The 20,776-nt window shown below is 40.0% G+C and overlaps 1 protein-coding gene and 1 pseudogene across 9 annotated transcripts in view; one reads left to right on the top strand and one right to left on the bottom strand.

Moving 5' to 3' along the window:
* The window catches only part of PDE8B (phosphodiesterase 8B), a 265,652-nt gene that overhangs the window by 65,859 nt on the left and 179,017 nt on the right, over positions 1 to 20,776 (bottom strand). The window lies entirely within an intron of this gene.
* LOC106974791 (ubiquitin-60S ribosomal protein L40-like) lies at positions 14,890 to 15,887 on the top strand (annotated as a pseudogene).

The following is a 20,776-nucleotide window of genomic DNA, read 5'->3' as shown; positions in this document are numbered from 1 at the left end:
AATTGTCATGAAAAAGAGGAGTAAATTGCTTCTTTCTTCAGTCTCCTACAGCTTGCCTCTGAAATCCCAACCAGAAACTCTGTCTTCAGGAAAACTGGGCAAGAACTTGACTTCAAGAGACAAATTTCTACTGACTGGAGCAGAGCAAGTTTAATAGAAGCCTCTCAAAATTACTCCTCCTCTTCCTTTCTTTTTCCAGCAATGGCACTGGAGGAGCCCATCCTTACTAGAATTTTGTTCTTGAAAATAAGGGATCACATAAGTGAAGGCCCAGAAGTTTGAATAAAATCCTCTGAGATGAACACTGCTCTGACTACAATGGAAACAACAGGTCCCTTCAGCAAAGATGCTTGAATTACTATGGGTGGTGTTAAATTTGTTTTGTTTTGTTTTGAGACAGAGAGAGAGAGAGAGACAGAGAGAGGAGGGGGAGAGGAATCTTAAGCAGGCTGCACGCTTAGTATGGAGCCCGATGAGGGACTCGATCTCACAACTCTGGGATCATGACCTGAGCCAAAATCAAGAGTTGGACACTCAATCAACTGAGCCACCCAGGTGCCCCATGTTGTTTTTAAAAGTAAGCTCTAGTCCCAATGTGGGGCTTGAACTCACAACCCTGAAATCAAGAGCCATGTACTCTATCAAGTAAGCCAGCTAGGCGTCCCACTATGGTTGGGTTTTAAGTTTTGATTGGCTACATACCTCCAAAATGCAACAGAAAGATAAATTTTTACATGCTGCAGTTATAACTCACAAATGCAATGTATACTACTGCATACCTAGTGACCACCCAGTCATGGAATGAAGGGCTCCAATGGCCTTAACAAGCAGCAGAGATCTGACACTCCAGATTTTCTAAAGAGAGGCCCACAACTCCTCTACAATTTGCTACATCACCCTCTTAGCATTCTACCCCCCAAAATGCCTGCTGTAACTTCCTCCCATGGCAGATCAAATGCACATATAAACTTGATTTCATCAGTAGATGGAAGTTGGATTACAGGAGGGCATACATAGAATTTACTCCAGTCCAAACACCCATTAGGATGCCTCTGGACCCTGACACACCTTCCAGAGGGTACAGACTGTCAGAGGAATCTAGGCAAAGGCAGGCAGGCATGTGGGCAGCTGCACCCCAAATTCACCCTCACCTCAATCTCCCTCACAGTAAAAGACATTAAAGGATCAAGCCAAATCCAACCATTTTTGCTTCTCCTGTCTCTGGTTACCTTTTTGCTTGTGCATGGGATTCTTCTCTAAGGATAAATTCTATCTCACCTCAGTCTGCACCTTCTCCATTAAGTTGTTGCCCAGCTTCCCAAGTAAGGGTACCCCTTCTCTCGTGTGACTGCTCAGACATGTACCTAATACTTATTTTTTAATGTTTATTTTTGAGAGAGAGAGAGAGAGAGAGAGAGAGCGCGCACAAGTGGGGGAGGGGAAGAGAGAGAGAGGGAGACACAGAATCCGAAGCAGGCTCCAGGCTCTGAGCTGTCAGCAGAGCCCCATGCGGGGCTCAGACCCACGAACTGTGAGATCACGACCTGAGCTGAAGTCAGACACTCAACTGACTCAGCTACCCAGGCGCCACCCTGCCCCCGCCAATACTTCTTTTATAATTTCTCTTTTTAATGCTTATTTATTTATTTTTGAGAGAGAGATAGTATGAGCAGGGGAGGGACAGAGAGAGAGGGGTAGAGAGAGAATCCCAAGCAGGCCTCTCACTGTCAATGCAGAGCCTGATTTGGAGCTCAAACTGATGAACTGTGAGATCATGACCTGATCCAAAATCAAGAGTTGGACGCTTAACTGACTGAGCTACCCAGGAGCTCCTGTAATCTCTTTTGTATATGCTAACTACTTAGAATTTGAATCCTGGCTCTGCCACATATGATCAATGTGAAACCTGGACAGGTTTCTTAACCACTTCAAGCCCCAGTTTCTTCATTTGTAGAATGGGGATCATAATATCTACCTGATGTAGGTGCAGTGAGGATGACAGGAGTTAATGTATGAAAAGCACTTGCAGAGTAAGGGACACAAAATGTTCAATACATGATACATCTTATTATTAAAATAAGAAGATTCTCAATAAGCTCTACTGATCAAATATTTACTGCATTCAGTATCATCAGTGGAAGATGGGTATGCAGGGCACTGAGACATGATGTTGCCCTTGATAAGCTGGGTCCAGCGTGGGAAGTGCTAGATATACTACGTAGATGAAAGGAGGAGCGAGTGGTCAGGGAAAATCACAGAGAAACATAACCTGGGTCAGGTAAGCAAGGGTTCCCTGGGAGGACAGGGGGAATGAAAAGTAGGCAAGACAGATGGAACGGTATAGTGTCCAGAGGGATGGAAAGTCTTGGTGTGTTGAGGGAAGTACAAAGAGCTTGGTTTGGAACAGCAGAAGGGCAGTAAATGACACAGGCAGTAGGCAGAGAGACAGGATGACCAGGCACTTCGTGTGCTCCTGAAGGGTGTGTTGTAATTTTTTTTAGATGATGATGAGCTACTGCAGGGAGTCCTTCAGAATGGGGGCTGTGGACTGGATGGCATGCTAGTAAAGATTTAACAACTGGCTCATTGAAAAACGCATAGATATCCATATCTAAGTTTACTGTGAATATTATTGATTAAAGAGGTCAGTAAACTATGGTCCATGGGTTTCATAAATATAATTTTACCCAGTTTTGTAAATACAATTTTATTCTAACATAGCCTTGCCCACTAATTTATATATCATGATCGGATTATGGCTGCTTTCATGCTACAATGGCAGAGTTGAGTAGTTATGACAGAGACTGTAGGGCCTAAAATACATACCATCTGGCTCTTTAAGAAAAAAAAAACTGCCAACTTAAAAGATATGTAGCAACTCCTAAATAATACTAACATAAAAAATTCTTAACATAAATTTTATATAGCCCAATGGATTCTCACAAAATGCTTTTGTTGACTTTTGGCTGACCTCTTGTATGAATAGCCTATCTATGGTTTCAACTGATGAATGAGTAGTAGAGTTTGCATACGAATATGAGTTGCCATTTTCACTTACTTAAAGCAGTAAGATGAAGGCAATTTAACAGATGCAGAGGAATGCCACTCATTTGTTAATGATGTGAGCAACTCCTCTGTTGAATCATGTAATAGTTTCTGAATACTGGAGGGGTATTTCAATTTCTTCTGGTATCCACAATGAAACTGCTATAAACATGATGTGCATTTAAATTTAATCTGTATGATTAATATTTTCTTCCCAACTTTCATAAGTGTAGAAACTAAAAAAATAATCATGGGAATTTTTAGATTCAAGAAGGTGACATAGGAGACTCCAGAACTTACCTCCTCCCATAGACACACTAAATCTACAACTACATATGAAACAATCCACTCTGAAAGAAATCCAGAAACACGCTGAACAACTCCTATAGATCAGGCAAATGAGGGGGAAAAAAAACGTCACATCAAAGTGAGTAGGAGAAGCTGAAAAGAATCTTTCCATAAGTCCCACTCCTAGTAGGTCAGCACACAATCAGGAGGAAACTCAATCTCCATCATATTTCTGTGAAGACTCTGAACCCCAAATCTGGCACCCCAATTTTTAAGACTTCCACCAACAAGATGGATCCACAAAACATCTAGTTTTGTAATTCAAGTGGGCTTGCACCCATGAGACCCACAAGGCTATAGAGAACTAATCACTCTTAAAGTGCTCAGGCAGACTTAAAATGGCTAACATCTAAGGCCCAGGGCAAAGACAGCAAACTACAATCACCCAATTTTTCTGGGAAAGAGGCCCATTTGCTTATCTTAAAAGCTCTGGCCTCAGGGGCAGGCTTCTAATTTGAAACACATCTAGGAGCTGACTGCAACAGTCTCCAGAGACTGGTGAGGCTGCCAGACACCATCTTTCCACTCTCCCTCTGTCCTGCCCCACATTACTGGTATCATCCAGAAAGAAGCTTGTGCACATATATGGCACCTTGGTTTTTGTGGCTGTCACCCAAGGGACACCCCTTGATCATTTAGGTCTGATGGCTCCTGGGATTTATTTTTGCGGATCCTCTAAGACTGTAACAAACAGAGAAATAGTTCTTAACAGTCTGCCTGTCCTACCCACACCCCAGGACACAGTGCAGAGGCAGTACAAGAAAATTCCCATCTCTTAGTCTTACCCTATAAAAGGAATTGCATACTTTAAAAGTTGCTGCCTGAGAGTCAACTCTTCTAATCAGCTTGCATCTTTCTTCTGACCAAGATCCTTGTCTTTGGGACACTAACAGGTCTTGGCACACCCTCAACTACTGAAACCACTGAGAACAAAGTAAGCTATTTGGACAATCACAAAGGTGTGAGAGACAAACAAGAACTAGGGCAGCACAGAATGTTAAGTTTCAGCTCCTACATGACACCACTCTATCAAGACAGAGAGGTGGCTGTTTAATGTATAGAAACCAACACAGAGTCAAGGAAGATGAAGAAATAAAGGAATGTGTTCCCAATAAAAGAGCAAAAAGCTTCAGAAAGAGATTTTTAATTAAACAGAAGTAAGTGATATACATCTTCAAAATAATGGTCAAAATATTGGTCAAAATAATGGTCATAAATATGCTCACTGAGGTGAGGATAACAATGCAGGAACACAGTGAGAATTTCAACAAAGAGATAGAAAATATAAAAAAGCTCCAAACAGAAAGCATAAAGCTGAGGACTACAATAACTAAACTGAAAAATGCAATAGAGGGGTTCAAGAGCAGACTAGATGAAGTGGAAGAAAGGATCAGGGAACTTGAAGACAGGGCAGTGGAATTCATCCACTCAGAGCAGCAAAAATAACAACAACAACAACAACAACAACAACGAGAGTTACGATAGCTTAAGGGACTTAGCTATCAAGAGGATCAATATTTGCAATACAGGGGATACCAGGAGAAAAAGAAGGAAAGGGGCCAAGAATTTATTCAAAGAAATAATAGCTGAAAACTTCACTAACATACAGAAGGAAACAGACATCCAGATCCAGGAAGTCCAGAGAGTTCTAAACAAGATGAATCAAAACAGACTTACACCAAGACACATAATTAAATCGTTGCAAGTTAAAGAAAAGGATAAAGTATTAAAAGCAGCAAGAGAAGAGCAACTTGTTATGTACAAGGCAACCCCCATAAGACTATCAGCTAATTTTCATGCAGAAACTTTGCAGACCAAAAAGGATTGGCATAATATATTCAAATTTGGTGCTGAAAGGGAAAAAAAGACTATCAACCAAGAATCATCCACCAGACAAGGGGTCCTTCTGTCTTTCAAACTCAAGAAGAAAAGTTTTCCACATAAGCAAAAGTTGAAGGAGTTCATCACCACCAGTCCAGCCTGACAAGAGGTGTTAAAAGGACTTCTTTAAGAAACAAAAGGAAACTAATTAATAAAAGAAAAACATATGAAAGTGTAAATCTTTGTTAAAGATAAATATACAGTAAAATACAAAATAATCCAATGTTGTTAAGGTGGTGGGTTAATTACTTATAAAGGTAGTATGAAGTATGAAAAAGATAACTAGTAAAAATAACTATAAATACAATAATTTCTAATGGATACACAAGACAAAAAGATGCAAAGCATGACCTCAAAAACAAATTGTGGGGGAGGAGGGAGTAAAAATGTAGAGGTTTCAATATTAGGTTGTTAATATGGCAATAAGTCCATACCTATCAATAATTACTTCAAATGTCAAAGGACTAAATTCTCCAATCAAAAGACATAGAGTGGCTGAATGGATAAATGGTTAAACAAGACCCAACCCTATGCTGCCTACAAGACTCACTGGCTTTTTAAAATTTTTTTATGTTCGTTTATTTTTGAAAGCAAAAGAGACAGAGTGCAAGTGGGGCATGGGCAGAAAGAGAGGGAAACACATAATCCGAAGCGGGTGCCAAGCTCTGAGCTGTCAGCACATAGCCCAACATGGGGCTTGAACTCACGAACCAGGAGATCATGACCTGAGCTGAAGTTGGACGTTTAACTGACTGAGCCACCCAGATGCCTCAAGACTCACTAGCTTTAAGGGCACACAAAGATTGAAAGTGAAGGTACAGAAAAAGACATTCCATGCAAATCAGAAACCAAAAGAAAGCTGGGGTAGCTATTCTTATATCAGACAAAATAGAATTTAAGACAAACGCTATAATAAGAGACAAAGAAAGTCATTATATACTGATAAAGGGGTCAATCCAACAACAAGACATAACATTTGTAAATATTTATACACCCAATATAGGAACACCTAACATATAAAGCAAATATTAACTGATGAAAAGGGAGAAACAGCAATATAATAATAGTAGGAGACTTTAATATCCCACTCACATCAACAGATAGATCATTGAGACAGAAAGTCAATAAGCAAATACTGGACTAAAACAACATGTTAGACCAGAGGGACTTAACAGACATTTACAAAACATTCCATCCAAAAGAATACACATTCTTCTCAAGCACACACAGAACATTCTCCACAAGAGATCATATATTAGGCCACAAATCAAGTCTTACTAAATTGAAGAAAACTTAAATCATATCAAGTATCTCAACTAACCACGATGTTATGAAACTAAAAGTTAATTACAAGAACAACTTGAAAATTCACAATTATGTCTAAATTAACCAACATTCCCCTGAACAACCAATGGGTCAAAGTAAAAAAAAAAGACAGAAGAGTTAAAAAAATATCTTGAGACAAATTAAAATGAAACACAAAATACCAAAACTTAAGAGATTCAACATAAGCACTTCTAGAAGGCAAGTTCAGAAACATCTACATTAAAAAATAAGAAAGATCTTGAATAAGCAACCTGACTTCATACCTCGAGGATAGATAAAGAAAAACAAACTAAGTCTAAAATTATTAGAAGGAAGGAAATTAAGACCAGAAGAGACATAACGAAATATAGAGTAAAAAGACAAAAGAAGAGATCAGACTTAAAGGAAGACGGTGGCGTAGGAGGACGCTGGGCTCACCACGTCCTGCTGATAGCTTAGACTCCACCCACATCTGCCTAATTTACCCCGATAACCACCAGAAGACTAGCAGAACAGACTCTCTGGAGCCAAGCATAGACGAGAGGCCCACGAAAGAGGGTAGGAAGGGCGGAGAGGCGGTGCACGCTACAGGGACTGGCGGGAGGGAGTTGGGCAGCGGAGAGGCAGCCCACCGGGCAAGACAGAGTCCCCGAAGTCTGGCTCGCAAAAGCAGAGGGTCCGGAGGGAGTGTGTCCTGACAGCCAGTGAGACTTAACATCTGGAATGTTATAAGTCGACAGCTCTGCTTGGAGAGCAGGAGGGAGAGTTGTTGAGCCCCGGAGGACAGAGTTCAGCTTGGCGGGGAACAAAGGCACTGGGAAGTGCCATCTCCCTCGCCCATCTCCCAGCGAAAATCCCAAAGGGAACCAGTTCCCATGAGGGAACTTGCTTGCACCTCGCAAACACCCAACGTTGTGCTTCTGCGGATCCATCGGACAGGTTTGCCTCCCTCCCAGTGCCGCAGGGCCCCTCCCAAAGTGGACCACCGAAGGCAAAGCGAGCTGAGCCTACCCCTCCCGCCCCTGTGCACCTTGCGGATCCACCCTGGCTAATACGCCAGAGCCCATCAAAGCAGCACCACAAGACTGGCAATGTGCAAGGAGCCAAGACAGAGGCCACACCACTCCACAGTGAGTCTTGCCCCTGGGAGAGGGGAAGAAAAGGTACACACCAGTCTGACTGTGGCCCCAGCAGCGGGCTGGGGCAGACATTAGGTCTGACTGCGGCCCCGCCCACCAACCCAAGTTACTCCAGACAGCACAGAGGAAGAGCCCTGCCACTCCAGGGACTATCCAAAATGATGAAACAGATGAATTCTCCTCAAAAGAAACTCCAAGAAGTAGCGACAGCTAATGAACTGATCAGAAATGATTTAAGCAATATAGCAGAAAATGAATTTAAAATAATAGTCATAATATTAATTGCTGGGCTTGAAAAAAGTATAGAGGACAGCAGAGAATCCATTACTACAGAGATCAAGGGACTAAGAAACAGTCAGGAGGAGCTAAAAAATGCTATAAATGAGCTGCAAAATAAAGGGGAGGTGACCATAGCTTGGATTGAAGAGGCAGAGGAGAGAATAGGTGAATTAGAAGATAAAATTATGGAAAAAGAAGAAGCTGAGAAAAAGAGAGATAAAAAAATCCAGGAGTATGAGGGGAGACTTAGAGAACTAAGTGACATAATTAAAAGAAATAATGTATGCATAATTGGGATTCCAGAGGAGGAAGAGGGAAGGAAAGGTGCTGAAGGTGTACTTGAAGAAATCATAGCTGAGAACTTCCTTGAACTGGGGAAGAAAAAAGGCAATGAAATCCAAGAGGCACAGAGAACTCCCTTCAGATGTAACTTGAATCGATCTTCTGCATGACATATCATAGTGAAACTGGCAAAATACAAGGATAAAGAGAGAATTCTGAAAGCAGCTAGGGATAAACATGCTCTAACATATAAAGGGAGACCGATAACACTCTTGACGGATCTCTCTACTGACACTTGGCAGGCCAGAAAGGAATGGCAGGAAATCTTCAAAGTGATGAACAGAAAAAACATGCAGCCGAGAATCCTTTATCCAGCAAGTCTGTCATTTAGAATAGAAGGAGAGATAAAGGTCTTCCCAAACAAACAAAAACTGAAGGAATTCATCACCACTAAACCAGCCCTACAAGACATCCTAAGGGGGACTCTGTGAGTGAAATGTTGCAAGGACCACAAAGTACCAGAGACATCACTGCAAGCATGAAACCTACAGACATCACAATGACTCTAAACCCATATCTTTCAATAACAACACTGCATGTAAATGGACTAAATGCTCCAACCAAAAGACATAGGGTATCAGAATGGATAAAAAAACAAGACCCATCTGTCTGCTGTCTACAAGAGACTCTTTTTAGACCTGAGGACACCTTCAGATTGAAAGTGAGGGGATGGAGAACTATCTATCATGCTACTGGAAGTCAAAAGAAAGCTGGAATAGCCATACTTATATCAGACAAACTAGACTTCAAATTAAAGGCTGTAACAAGAGATGAAGAAGGGCATTATATAATCATCACAGGGTCTATCCATCAAGAAGAGCTAACAATTATAAATGTCTATGTGCCGAATATGGGAGCCCCCAAATATATAAAACAATCACAAACATAAGCAACCTTATTGTTAAGAATGTGGTAATTGCAGGGGACTTTAACACTCCACTTACAACATTGGATAGATCATCTAGACACAGGATCAATAAAGAAACAAGGGCCCTGAATGATACACTGGATCAGATGGACTTGACAGATAATATTTAGAACTCTGCATCCCAAAGCAACAGAATATACTTTCTTCTCAAGTGCACATGGAATCTCTTCCAAGATAGATCACATACTGGGTCACAAAACAGCCCTTCATAAGTATACAAGAATTGAAATCATACCATGCATACTTTCAGACCACAATGTGATGAAGCTTGAAATCAACCACAGGAAAAAGTCTGGAAAACCTCCAAAAGCATGGAGGTTAAAGAACACCCTACTAAAGAATGAATGGGTCAACCAGGCACTTAGAGAAGAAATTTAAAAATATATGGAAACAAATGAAAATGAAAATACAACAATCCAAAACGCTTTGGGATGCAGCGAAGGCAGTCCTGAGAGGAAAATACATTGCAATCCAGGCCTATCTCAAGAAACAAGGAAAATCCCAAATACAAGATCTAACAGCACACCTAAAGGAAATAGAAGCAGAAAAACAAAGACACCCCAAATCCAGCAGAAGAGAAATAATAAATAGCAGAAATAAACAATATAGAATCTAAAAAAACTGTAGAGCAGATCAATGAAACCAAGAGTTGGTTTTTTGAAAAAATAAACAAAATTGATAAACCTCTAACCAGGCTTCTCAAAAAGAAAAGGGAGATGACCCAAATAGATAAAATCATGAATGAAAATGGAATTATTACAACCAATCCCTCAGAAATACAAGCAATTATCAGGGAATACTATGAAAAATTATATGCCAACAAACTGGACAACCTGGAAGAAATGGACAAATTCCTAGACACCCACGCGCTTCCAAAACTCAAACAGGAAGAAATAGAAAGCTTGAATAGACCCATAACCAGCGAAGAAATTGAATCAGTTATCAAAAATCTCCCAACAAAAGGAGTCCAGGACCAGATGTTTTCCCAGGGGAATTCTACCAGACATTTAAAGCAAAGATTATACCTATCCTTCTCAAGCTATTCCAACAAATAGAAAGGGAAGAAAAACTTCCAGACTCATTCTATGAAGCCAGCATTACTTTGATTCCTAAACCAGACAGAGACCCAGTAAAAAAAAAGAGAACTACAGGCCAATATCCCTGATGATATGAATGCAAAATTCTCAATAAGATACTAGCAAAACGAATAAAACAGCATATAAAAAGAATTATTCGCCATGATCAAGTGGGATTCATTCTTGGGCTGCAGGGCTGATTCAACATTTGCAAATCAATCAATGTGATACATCACATTAATAAAAGAAAAGAACCATATGGTCCTATCAATCGATGCAGAAAAAGCATTTGACAAAATTCTGCATCCTTTCTTAATAAAAACCCTCAAGAAAGTCGGGATAAAAGGAACATGCTTAAACATCATAAAAGTCATTTATGAAAAGCCCACAGCTAATATCATCCTCAATGGGGAAAAACTAAGAGCTTTCTCCCTGAGATCAGGAACACGACAGGGATGTCCACTCTCACCACTGTTGTTTAACAACCTCTTGTTGGAGCAATCAGACAACAAAAGGAAATCACAGGCATCAAAATTGGCAAAGATGAAGTTAAGCTTTCACTTTTTGCAGATGACATGGTATTATACATGGAAAGATCATAGACTCCACCAAAAGTCTGCTAGAACTGATACATAAATTCAGCAAAGTTGCAGGATACAAAATCAATGTACAGAAATCAGTTGCATTTTTATACACTAATAATGAAGCAACAGAAAGACAAATAAAGAAACTGATCCCATTCACAACTGCACCAAGAAGCATAAAATACCTAGGAATAAATCTAACCAAAGATGGAAAAGATCTGTATGCTGAAAACTACAGAAAGCTTATGAAGGAAATTGAAGAAGATATAAAGAAATGGAAAAACATTCCGAGCTCATGGATTGGAAGAATAAATATTGTTAAAATATCAATACTACCCAAAGCAATCTACACATTCCATGCAATCCCAATCAAAATCGCACCAGCATTCTTCTCAAAGCTAGAACAAGCAATCCTAAAATATGTATGGAACCACAAAAGACCCCGAATAGCCAAAGTAATTTTGAAGAAGAAGACCAAAGCAGGAGGCATCACAATCCCAGACTTTAGCCTCTACTACAAAGCTGTAATCATCAAGACAGCATGGTATTGGCACAAAAACAGACACATAGACCAATGGAATAGAATAGAAACCCCAGAACTAGACCCACAAAAGTATGGCCAACTAACCTTTGACAAAGCAGGAAAGAATATCCAATGGAAAAAAGACAGTCTCTTTAACAAATGGTGCCGGGAGAACTGGACAGCAACATGCAGAGGGATGAAACTAGACCACTTTCTCACACCATTCAAAAAACAAACTCAAAATGGATAAAGGACCTGAATGTGAGACAGGAAATCATCAAAACCCTAGAGGAGAAAGCAGGGAAACACCTCTCTGACCTCAGCTCCAGCAGTTTCTTACTTGACACATCCCCAAAGGCAAGGGAATTAAAAGCAAAAATGAATTATTAGGACCTCATGAAGATAAAAAGCTTCTGCACTGCAAAGGAAACAATCAACAAAACTAAAAGGCAACCGATGGAATGGGAAAAGATATTTGCAAATGACATACATATCGGACAAAGGGCTAGTATACAAAATCTATAAAGAGCTCACCAAACTCCACACCCGAAAAACAAATAACCCGGTGAAGAAATGGGCAGAAAAAATGAATAGATACTTCTCTAAAGAAGACATCCGGATGGCCAACAGGCACATGAAAAGATGCTCAACGTCGCTCCTCATCAGGGAAATACAAATCAAAACCACACTCAGATATCACCTCATGCTAGTCAGAGTGGCTAAAATGAACAAATCAGGAGACTATAAATGCTGCAGAGGATGTGGAGAAATGGGAACCCTCTTGCACTGTTGGTGGGAATGCAAACTGGGGCAGCCGCTCTGGAAAACAGTGTGAAGGTTCCTCAAAAAATTAAAAATAGACCTACCCTATGACCCAGCAGAGTAGCACTGCTAGGCATTTACCCAAGGGATACAGGAGTTGTGATGCATAGGGGCACTTGTACCACAATGTTTATAGCAGCACTCTCAACAATAGCTAAATTATGGAAAGAGCCTAAATGTCCATCAACTGATGAATGGATAAAGAAATTGTGGTTTATACACACAATGGAATACTACATGGCAATGAGAAAGAATAAAATATGGCCTTTTGGAGCAACATGGATGGAACTGGAGAGTGTTATGCTAAGTGAAATAAGTCATACAGAGAAAGACAGATTCTATATGTTTTCACTCCTATGTGGATCCTGAGAAACTTAACAGAAGACCATGGGGGAGGGGAAGAAAAAAATGGTTAGAGAGGGAGGGAGCCAAAACATAAGAGACTCCTAAAAACTGAGAACAAACTGAGAGTTTAAGGGGGGTGGGAGGGAGAGGAGGGTGGGTGATGGGTATTGAGGGCACCTCCTGGGATGAGCACTGAGTGTTGTATGGAAACCAATTTGACAATAAATTTCATAATAAAAAAAAAGAAGAGATCAATGAAACTAAGAGCGGGTGTTTTGAAAACATGAACAAAATAGGCAAATCTTTAGCAAGTCTCACCAATAAAAGAGAGAGGACTCAAATTAATAAACTCAAAAATAAAAGAGAAGAAAATAAATAAAAAATAGAAGAGAAGACATGACAGTGAACACAACAGAAATACAAAGGTTCAAAGAGACTCATAGGAATAATTATATACGAAAAAAATGGGACAACCTAGAAGAAATGGGTAAATTCCTAGATACATACAACTTACAAAGACTGAGTCATGAAGAAGTAGAAAATCTGAACAGGTGTATTACAAGAAAGAAGAGTGAATCAGTAACCAAAATATACTCTATTAGCTAACTCGAAAATAAATTAGATTTTAAAAATAAATAAATAAATAAATAAATAAATAAATAAATAAATAAAATATGGAGTATACATACAGTGAATTTACTTGGCAATTTAAAAAGGAATGAAATACTGATATATACTACAACAAGAATAAATCTGGAAAGCATTATGCTAAGTAAAAGAAGCCAGACATAAAAGGCCCTAAATTGTATGATCCTATTTATAGGCCTATCTCATTTTATTATACTCCACTTTATTGTGCTTCACAGAGAATGTATTTTTTACAATCAGAAAGTCTTTGGCAACTTTGCAGTCAGCAAGTCTATCAGCATCATTTTTCCAACAGCATTTTCTTGCTTTATGTCTCTGTGTCACATTTAGGTAATTCTGACAATATTGGTTACGGTGATCTGTGGAATTATTATTGTAGTTGTTTTGGTGACCACAAACTGTGTCCATAAAAGATGGGAAGGAAGGAAGGAAGGAAGGAAGGAAGGAAGGAAGGAAGGAAGGAAGGAAGGAAGGGAAAGAAATGAAAAGAAAAAAGAAAAGAAAAGAAAAGAAAAAAGAAAAGAAAAGAGAAGAAAAGAAAAGAAAAGAAAAGAAAAGAAAAAAGAAAAAGGCAGGCTGGCCCAGGACCAGATGGCTTCATTGGTTAATTCTAGCAAACATTTAATGAAGAATTAATGTTAGTTCTTCTCAAAGTCTTCCAAAAATCTGAAAAAGAGGGAACACTCTCAAATTCATTTTAAAAACCCAGCATTATCCCAATACCAAAACCAGATAAAGACACCACAAGAAAAGAAAACTAAAGGCCAATATCCCTGATGAACACAGATGTAAATATCTTCAACACATTATTAGCAAGCCAAATTCAAATTATTAGCAAGCCACATTAAAAGGATCACACAGCATGATCGAGTTGGATTTATCCCTGGGATGCAAGGATGAGTGATCTCCCTCAATGAATAAAGTAGAATTTGACAAAATTAAGTGTCCATTCATGATAAAAATTCTCAACAGTTTTTCACAAAGGTGAGACTGAAAGCTAAGAAAAACTTCTGTTCCCACAAATCTGATGCCAAAGCAAAGGCTTTGAAGCCAAGAAAGTAGTGGTGAAAGGCACCTTGCAGCTCCCCTGCCCCCCCTCCCCCGCCCATGAAGATCCACAGGTCACTGACCTTCCAGCAGCCCAAGACACTGCAGCAATGAACGTAGCCCAAATATCATCAAACAGAGCATCTCTTCGAGAAACAAGCTTGACTATTATGCCATCATTAAGTTCCCCATAACTGCCAAGACAGCCTTGAAGAAGGCAGAAGACACTAGTGTTCACTGTGAATGTCAAGGCCAACTAGCACCTGAACAAACTGTGAAGAAGCTCTAGGACACTGACATGGCCAAGGTGAACACATTTTTTTAAGTTTATTTATTTTGAAGGGCGGGGGGAGGGAATGAGTGGGGAGGAACAGAGAGAAGGGAACAGAGAATCCCAAGAAGGACCCACAGATGGGGACAATAGGGGATTTGAACCCATGAACCATGAGATCATGACCTGAGCCAAAACCCAGAGTCAGATGCTTAACTGACTGGGCCACCCATAAGCCCCAGGATAACACCTTATTAGGCCTGATGGGTAGAAGAAGGCATTATGTTCAACTGACTCCAGACTATAATGCTTTTGATGTTGCCAGCAAAACTGAGAGCACCGAAAGTGAGTCTAGCTAATTATAAATATTTTCACCATGAAAAAAACAAACCTCTTAACAAAATGGGTAGAGAGAAAATGTACTTTCATAAAATAAAAACTATATATGACAAGGACACATCATACTCAACGCTGAAAAACTGAACTTGCCCTGTATTACTTGGAACAAGATAAGGATGTCCTCTCACCACTTTTATTCAACATAATATCTCAAGTCCTACTTGCAGCAATTAGGCAAGAAAAAGAAAAAGATATCCAAATTGAAAAGGAAGAAGTAAAACTGTCACTATTTGCAGATGACATGATCCTATATATAGAAAACCCTAAAGATTTTACCAGAAAACTGTTAGAACTAAAAAATACAGTGAGGTTGCAGGATTTCAAAAACAATATACAAAAACCAGTTGTGTTTCTATACACTAATGACAAACTATCAGAAAGAGATACAGTATTAAGAAAATGATTCCATTTACAACTGCATCAAAAAGAATAAAATACCTATGAATACATTTAGCCAAGGAGGCTCTTTCTCTTCAATGAAAGGTAGCCAAGCAGTCTGGTGATAATGGCCTTGCAGCGGACGTAGAGATGTGGATCTCTGATGGGCAAGATCATCACCCTGGAAGTTGAGTCCAGTGACATTGTTGAGAATGTCAAAGCCCAAATCCTAGACAAGAAGGGCATCCTGCCTGACCAGCAGTGTCTGATTTTTGCAGGCAAATAGGTGGAAGATGGCCACAGTCTGTTAGACTACAATATTCAGAAAAAGTCCACCCTACACTTGGTGCTTCACCCTGGGCAGGGAGGGTGGCATCATCGAGCCTTCCCCACACCAGCTGGCCCAGAAATACGACTAAGACAAGATGATGTGCCCCAAGTGTTATGCTCACATTCACCCCTGCGTTGTCAACCACTGCTAGAAATGCGGCCACATCAACAACCTGTGCCCCAAGAAGGTCAAATAAGGCTCCTCCACCGGCTCTTCCTTTGCCTGCAGGGTGGCCTCCTGCCTGGGCCCCAAGGCCCAGTTCCACCTGCACTGAAAAAAAAATTTAACCAAGGAGGTGGAAGACCTATATTCTGAAACTATAAGACGTAAGACACTAATGAAACAAACTGAGAAATACACAAATAACTGGAGAGAGGTCTCATACTCATGGATTGGAAAAATTAATACCATTACAATGCCCATACTACCAAAAAGAATCTACGCATTCAGTGCAATCCTTGTCAAAACTCCAAAGATGATTTCACAGAACAAAACAAACTTAGAATTTATATGGAAGCACAAAAGACCCCAAATAGCCAAAGCAATCTTGAGAAAGAACAAAGCAGGAGTCATCATGCTCCCTGATTTCAAACTGTATTACAAAGCTACAGTATTCAAAACAGTAAGGTATTGGCATTAAAATAAACACATAGATCAACAGAACACAGTAGAGAGCCCCAAAATATACCCACAATTACACAGTCTATTAATGCATGACAAAGGAACCAAGAATATACAATGGAGAAAAGACAGTCTCTTCAATGAATGGTCTTGGAAAAGTGGAAAGCTACATGCAAAATAATGAAACTGGACCACCAACTTAGACCATACACAAAAATCCACTCAAAATGGATTGAAGACTTAAATGTAAGACCTGAAACCATAAAACTCCTAGAAGAAAATGTAAAAGATCAGCATCTTGACATCTATCTTGGCGACGGTGTTTTAGATGTGATACCAAAAGCAAAAGCAGCAAGAAAAACAAAAGATTGGGACTACTGGAAACTGAAGTTTCCCCACAGCAAGAGAAACCATCATTAAAATGAAAAGGCAAACTACCGAGTCACATATCCGATAAAGGGTTAACATCTAAAATATGTAACAAACTCCTACAACTCAAAAGCAAACAATTGGATTTTAAAAGGGACAGAAGATTTGAAGAGGTATCTTTCTAAGGATGACATACGAAAGGCCAACAGGGACATGAAAAGGTGCTCAACATCACTATTCATCAGGGACATTCAAATCAAAACCACCATGAGACATGAACTCACATCTGTTATTGTTACTACTTAAAAGACAAGAAATAACAAGTGTTTGAGGATGTGGAGAAAAATAAACACTTTCATGCTATTGAAAATGTAAATTGGTCTATCCACTATGGAGAAAAAAGTATGGAGATATCTAAAAAAAAATTAAAAATAGAACTACCATATGATCCATCAATTCCACTTCTGGGTTCTTATTAGAAGGAAATGAAATAACTCTGCCAAGATACAGGTACACCCTATTCATTGTAGCATTCTTTCCAATAGCCAAGACATGGAAACAACCTATATGTCTGTCAAATGACACACAGATAAAGAAAATGTGAAATGTATATACAACTGAATATTGGCTGTAAAAGAGAAGGAAATCTTGCCATTTGCAACAATATGGATGGCCCTTGAGACATTATGCCATGTGAAATAAGCTAGACTGACAAAGAAAAACACTCTATTACCATATTATCTTACCCACATGTGCAATCTAAAAACCAAAAACCAAACAAAACAAAAAACAAAAAAACAAAACAAATCTGAGCTCAAAGACACAAGGAACAGACCTGTGATTCTGGCTGCAGGGGGTAGGTGAACTGGGTGAAGGTGGCCAAAAGGTATAAAGTTCCAATTATAAGATAAGTAATTCCTAGGGATATAATGTATGGCATATTGACTATAATTAACAATACTCTGTTGGATATGTCAAAGTTACTAAGAGAGTGGATTTTAAATGGTCTCATATGAAAAAATATTTGTAATTGTGGGGTGATGGATATTAACTAAATGTATTATGGAGATCATTTTGCAGTGTATTCATGTGTCAAATCATTATGCTGTACACCTAAAACTATACAATGTTATATGCCAATTCTATCTCAGTGAAAAAAAAAATCTGAGCCAATACAGATATATTTTGATCTAGAGTAAGCCACAAATATGGGTTAAAAATTTTTGGCTTGGGGCAGCTGGGTGAGCCAGTTGATGGAGCATCCCACTTCAGCTCAGGTCATAATCTCACAGTTTGTGAGTTTGGGCCTCATATCGGGCTTGCTCCTGTCAGCGCAGAACCCGCTTCAGATCCTCTGTCCCCCTACGCCTCTGCCCCTCCCCTACTCAGGGTCTCTCTCTCTCTCTCAATAAATAAATGAACACTAGAAAAATTTAAAAATAGAAAATAAAACATTTTGGTGTTCATCCAAACATATCTTACCCAACTGCATTTCTCTACAGTGTGTTTCTCTGTTCAGAATTTACCATGGGTTTATGTTGTTACAGGATGAATTTCAAGACCTAAATAGTGAATATATACATAAGTATGAACACTGCTTGGAGAGGGAGGGAGTTGTCCATTCATTGTCTGTCTTCACTATAAAGGTATTAAAAAGAGCACTTAATAAGCTAAATAGGTTTTGTCTAAAATTTTTTAAAAAGTCCTGATTTGTAGTGTTTGCTGATTTCCCTGGTCTAAACACACTCCCAGCATGGCTGTTTGAAGCTACCAACATGACGTCACTGGATGTGGCAGCTGAGCTTCATACGGTGTTTCCACCACACAGCTAAGACAAACATAAATGACCTCAAGAGCTCAGGTAATAGTATAATGGAGTAAAACACTGAAGAAGTGATGGATTTTGAGTGCTTACTATTAAGTTTTTAAAAACTGAATTGCATGTTTCCCTAACTTGTATTTTTAACAATGGGTGGTTTAACAACTGACTCACATAGTTCCAGAAAATTAAAACATCTCCTCTCCTGGACCTGTTTGAGCCGTTGCCAATCTATCTCTTCATAGAGGCAGAGAGCAGATGGGCGGCCAGAGCAGGACAACCAGAAGTCACAGTGGGATAAAATGGAGTGGGATGGAGAGAAAGGCACAGAGTCTAGAACTGTTAGGAAGACACAATCTTCAGACTAAATGTCTTCTAGGATGTGGGGGACACAAGAAACCAAGCATGCCAAAGGTGGTTCCCAGGTTTAGGGTGAGGATGACTGAGTGGATGGTGGGGGTTCCCTTTAGCCAGCCAAGGATTTCGGCAGGAGTGGATGTGAGGAGAAACCTATTACCTCAGTCTGATCTGTCCTTGTGACTTCTACTGGGTGAAAGGACTCAGGGGCAACTGACGCTCACTGACTGGATGAATGAATGCTTAGCTAAGGCCAAGCATGCCCCAAACTGAAAAGTTCTCAATGTGAAGTAAACGAATTCCTCCTGAGAAGTCAGCCACCAACGGTTAGTTTGGAAAACAAAACAAATTCCAGATAGGGCTAATATCCACAAATGCTAAATGAGCAATCCTTTCAACAATCAGGTCTAAGATAATGTGAAAATCTCTTCGGCACAATTAGTCTAAGTCTGCACAGTGAGCAAAATCTTGCAATAGTCTGAATGACAGATTATATAAAAATGCAACCTTTAGAATTTCAGTTAAATTTTGGAGGAAAAAAAAATCCCTTCTCCCCAAATCAAACATAATATCTCCTCGTTAAATCCTCGTTGTCTTCAATGTGTCTTTGCCTCTTTACTGCTTATTACCAAACCTATCTTACTTTTCTCAAATCAAAGTGGTTTTCTTCAAGCTAAGGGCTCCCCACTGGAGCTGGGTTGGGCTTCACTACTGAGAGGACATGGACAGCTTCACAGGAGGCCAACTTGATCAGCACCTCAGAATTTTAAGTCCCTTCCCTCTGTTTTTCCTATCCTCCACTCCTAGCTGTCCCCAACGTGGGCTAAATACCTACTTCCATGGCAGAGAGGACGCGATAAGGATCACACAGTGCAAAGGAACCCAGCGCATCACTGCGCAGGGTGGACAGCCCCAGGCCTGTGGTCCTGCTGAACACACAGGGCCAAGTTGCTCCAAAAGGGTGAAGGCACTTGTGTCTTCTTGCTCCCCCACCAGGCTCAGTGTGGGTCCGCGTTGGCCAGAAAGTGCCTGATTCACCCTGCCCCTGGTGAGCACAGTGATGCCCTCTCAGCTCCAGACCCCAGGGGTACTTTCTGAAGCCTGTCATGATGGGCTACGGCAGCCAGAACCAATGCCTGCCATGAAGCTGTGTCTCTCCTCTCCTCTGACTCAAGACTTTCCCACACATGTAATCCCATCTCTCCATTCTCAGGGTCCCTGCCCCCCTCGTGCTCCCTCTCCCTGCCATGACCTCCCACTTGTCTGCACCCTCCGACACTTAGCAGGTACTCCACTTATGAGTGCTGAGGGTTCGGCAGTTCAAATGTAGTTCTCAGGGGGAAAAATGTGGTTTTGCAACATTGGGGTCTTTTTAAAAAATAGCTTCATGTAAAAACGTACTAAAGCTAAATGGAAAAATGGTGTTTACTTAGTGGCTTTATCAAATACATTAACAATTATTTGGAGCACCTACTGTGAGTCAAGTACATGTGTATAAATTCAACATCATGCTAATATACTGATTACATAAAAAACATTTCTAAATGTGAGTAGCCACTCCCCGGGATGAATGAGGTCATGTTTTCAATCGCAGTTCCTTTTTCTCCAACTGTCTTGGGAGAACATGGAAAATACATTAGAGCATGTGTGACATATTAGCTACATACAGACCAATACTCAACACATAATACTAATTCTGGACTAGATAAAAGCTTCATCTTTAATCTCCTATGCCTTTCAAAGGTTATTGTGTTAGGGGGTAAACATTAGTTTTCATAATAACTTCCCTATGTCTCCTGGGCACACACAGTGGGGTCCCTGTCCCCAGGTGAGAACTGATCCAAAGCAGGATAAGATTAAGAGTCCAATGGGCAATGCAGAAGAGAAGCAAAACCATCTCCTCATGGCAGGTGCAGGGG

This window comes from Acinonyx jubatus, chromosome A1, assembly GCF_027475565.1.
Source record: "Acinonyx jubatus isolate Ajub_Pintada_27869175 chromosome A1, VMU_Ajub_asm_v1.0, whole genome shotgun sequence".
Classification (NCBI taxonomy): domain Eukaryota; kingdom Metazoa; phylum Chordata; class Mammalia; order Carnivora; family Felidae; genus Acinonyx; species Acinonyx jubatus.
The sequence above is the reverse complement of the archived record's forward strand: the minus strand, read 5'-3'. Positions and strand labels throughout refer to the sequence as shown.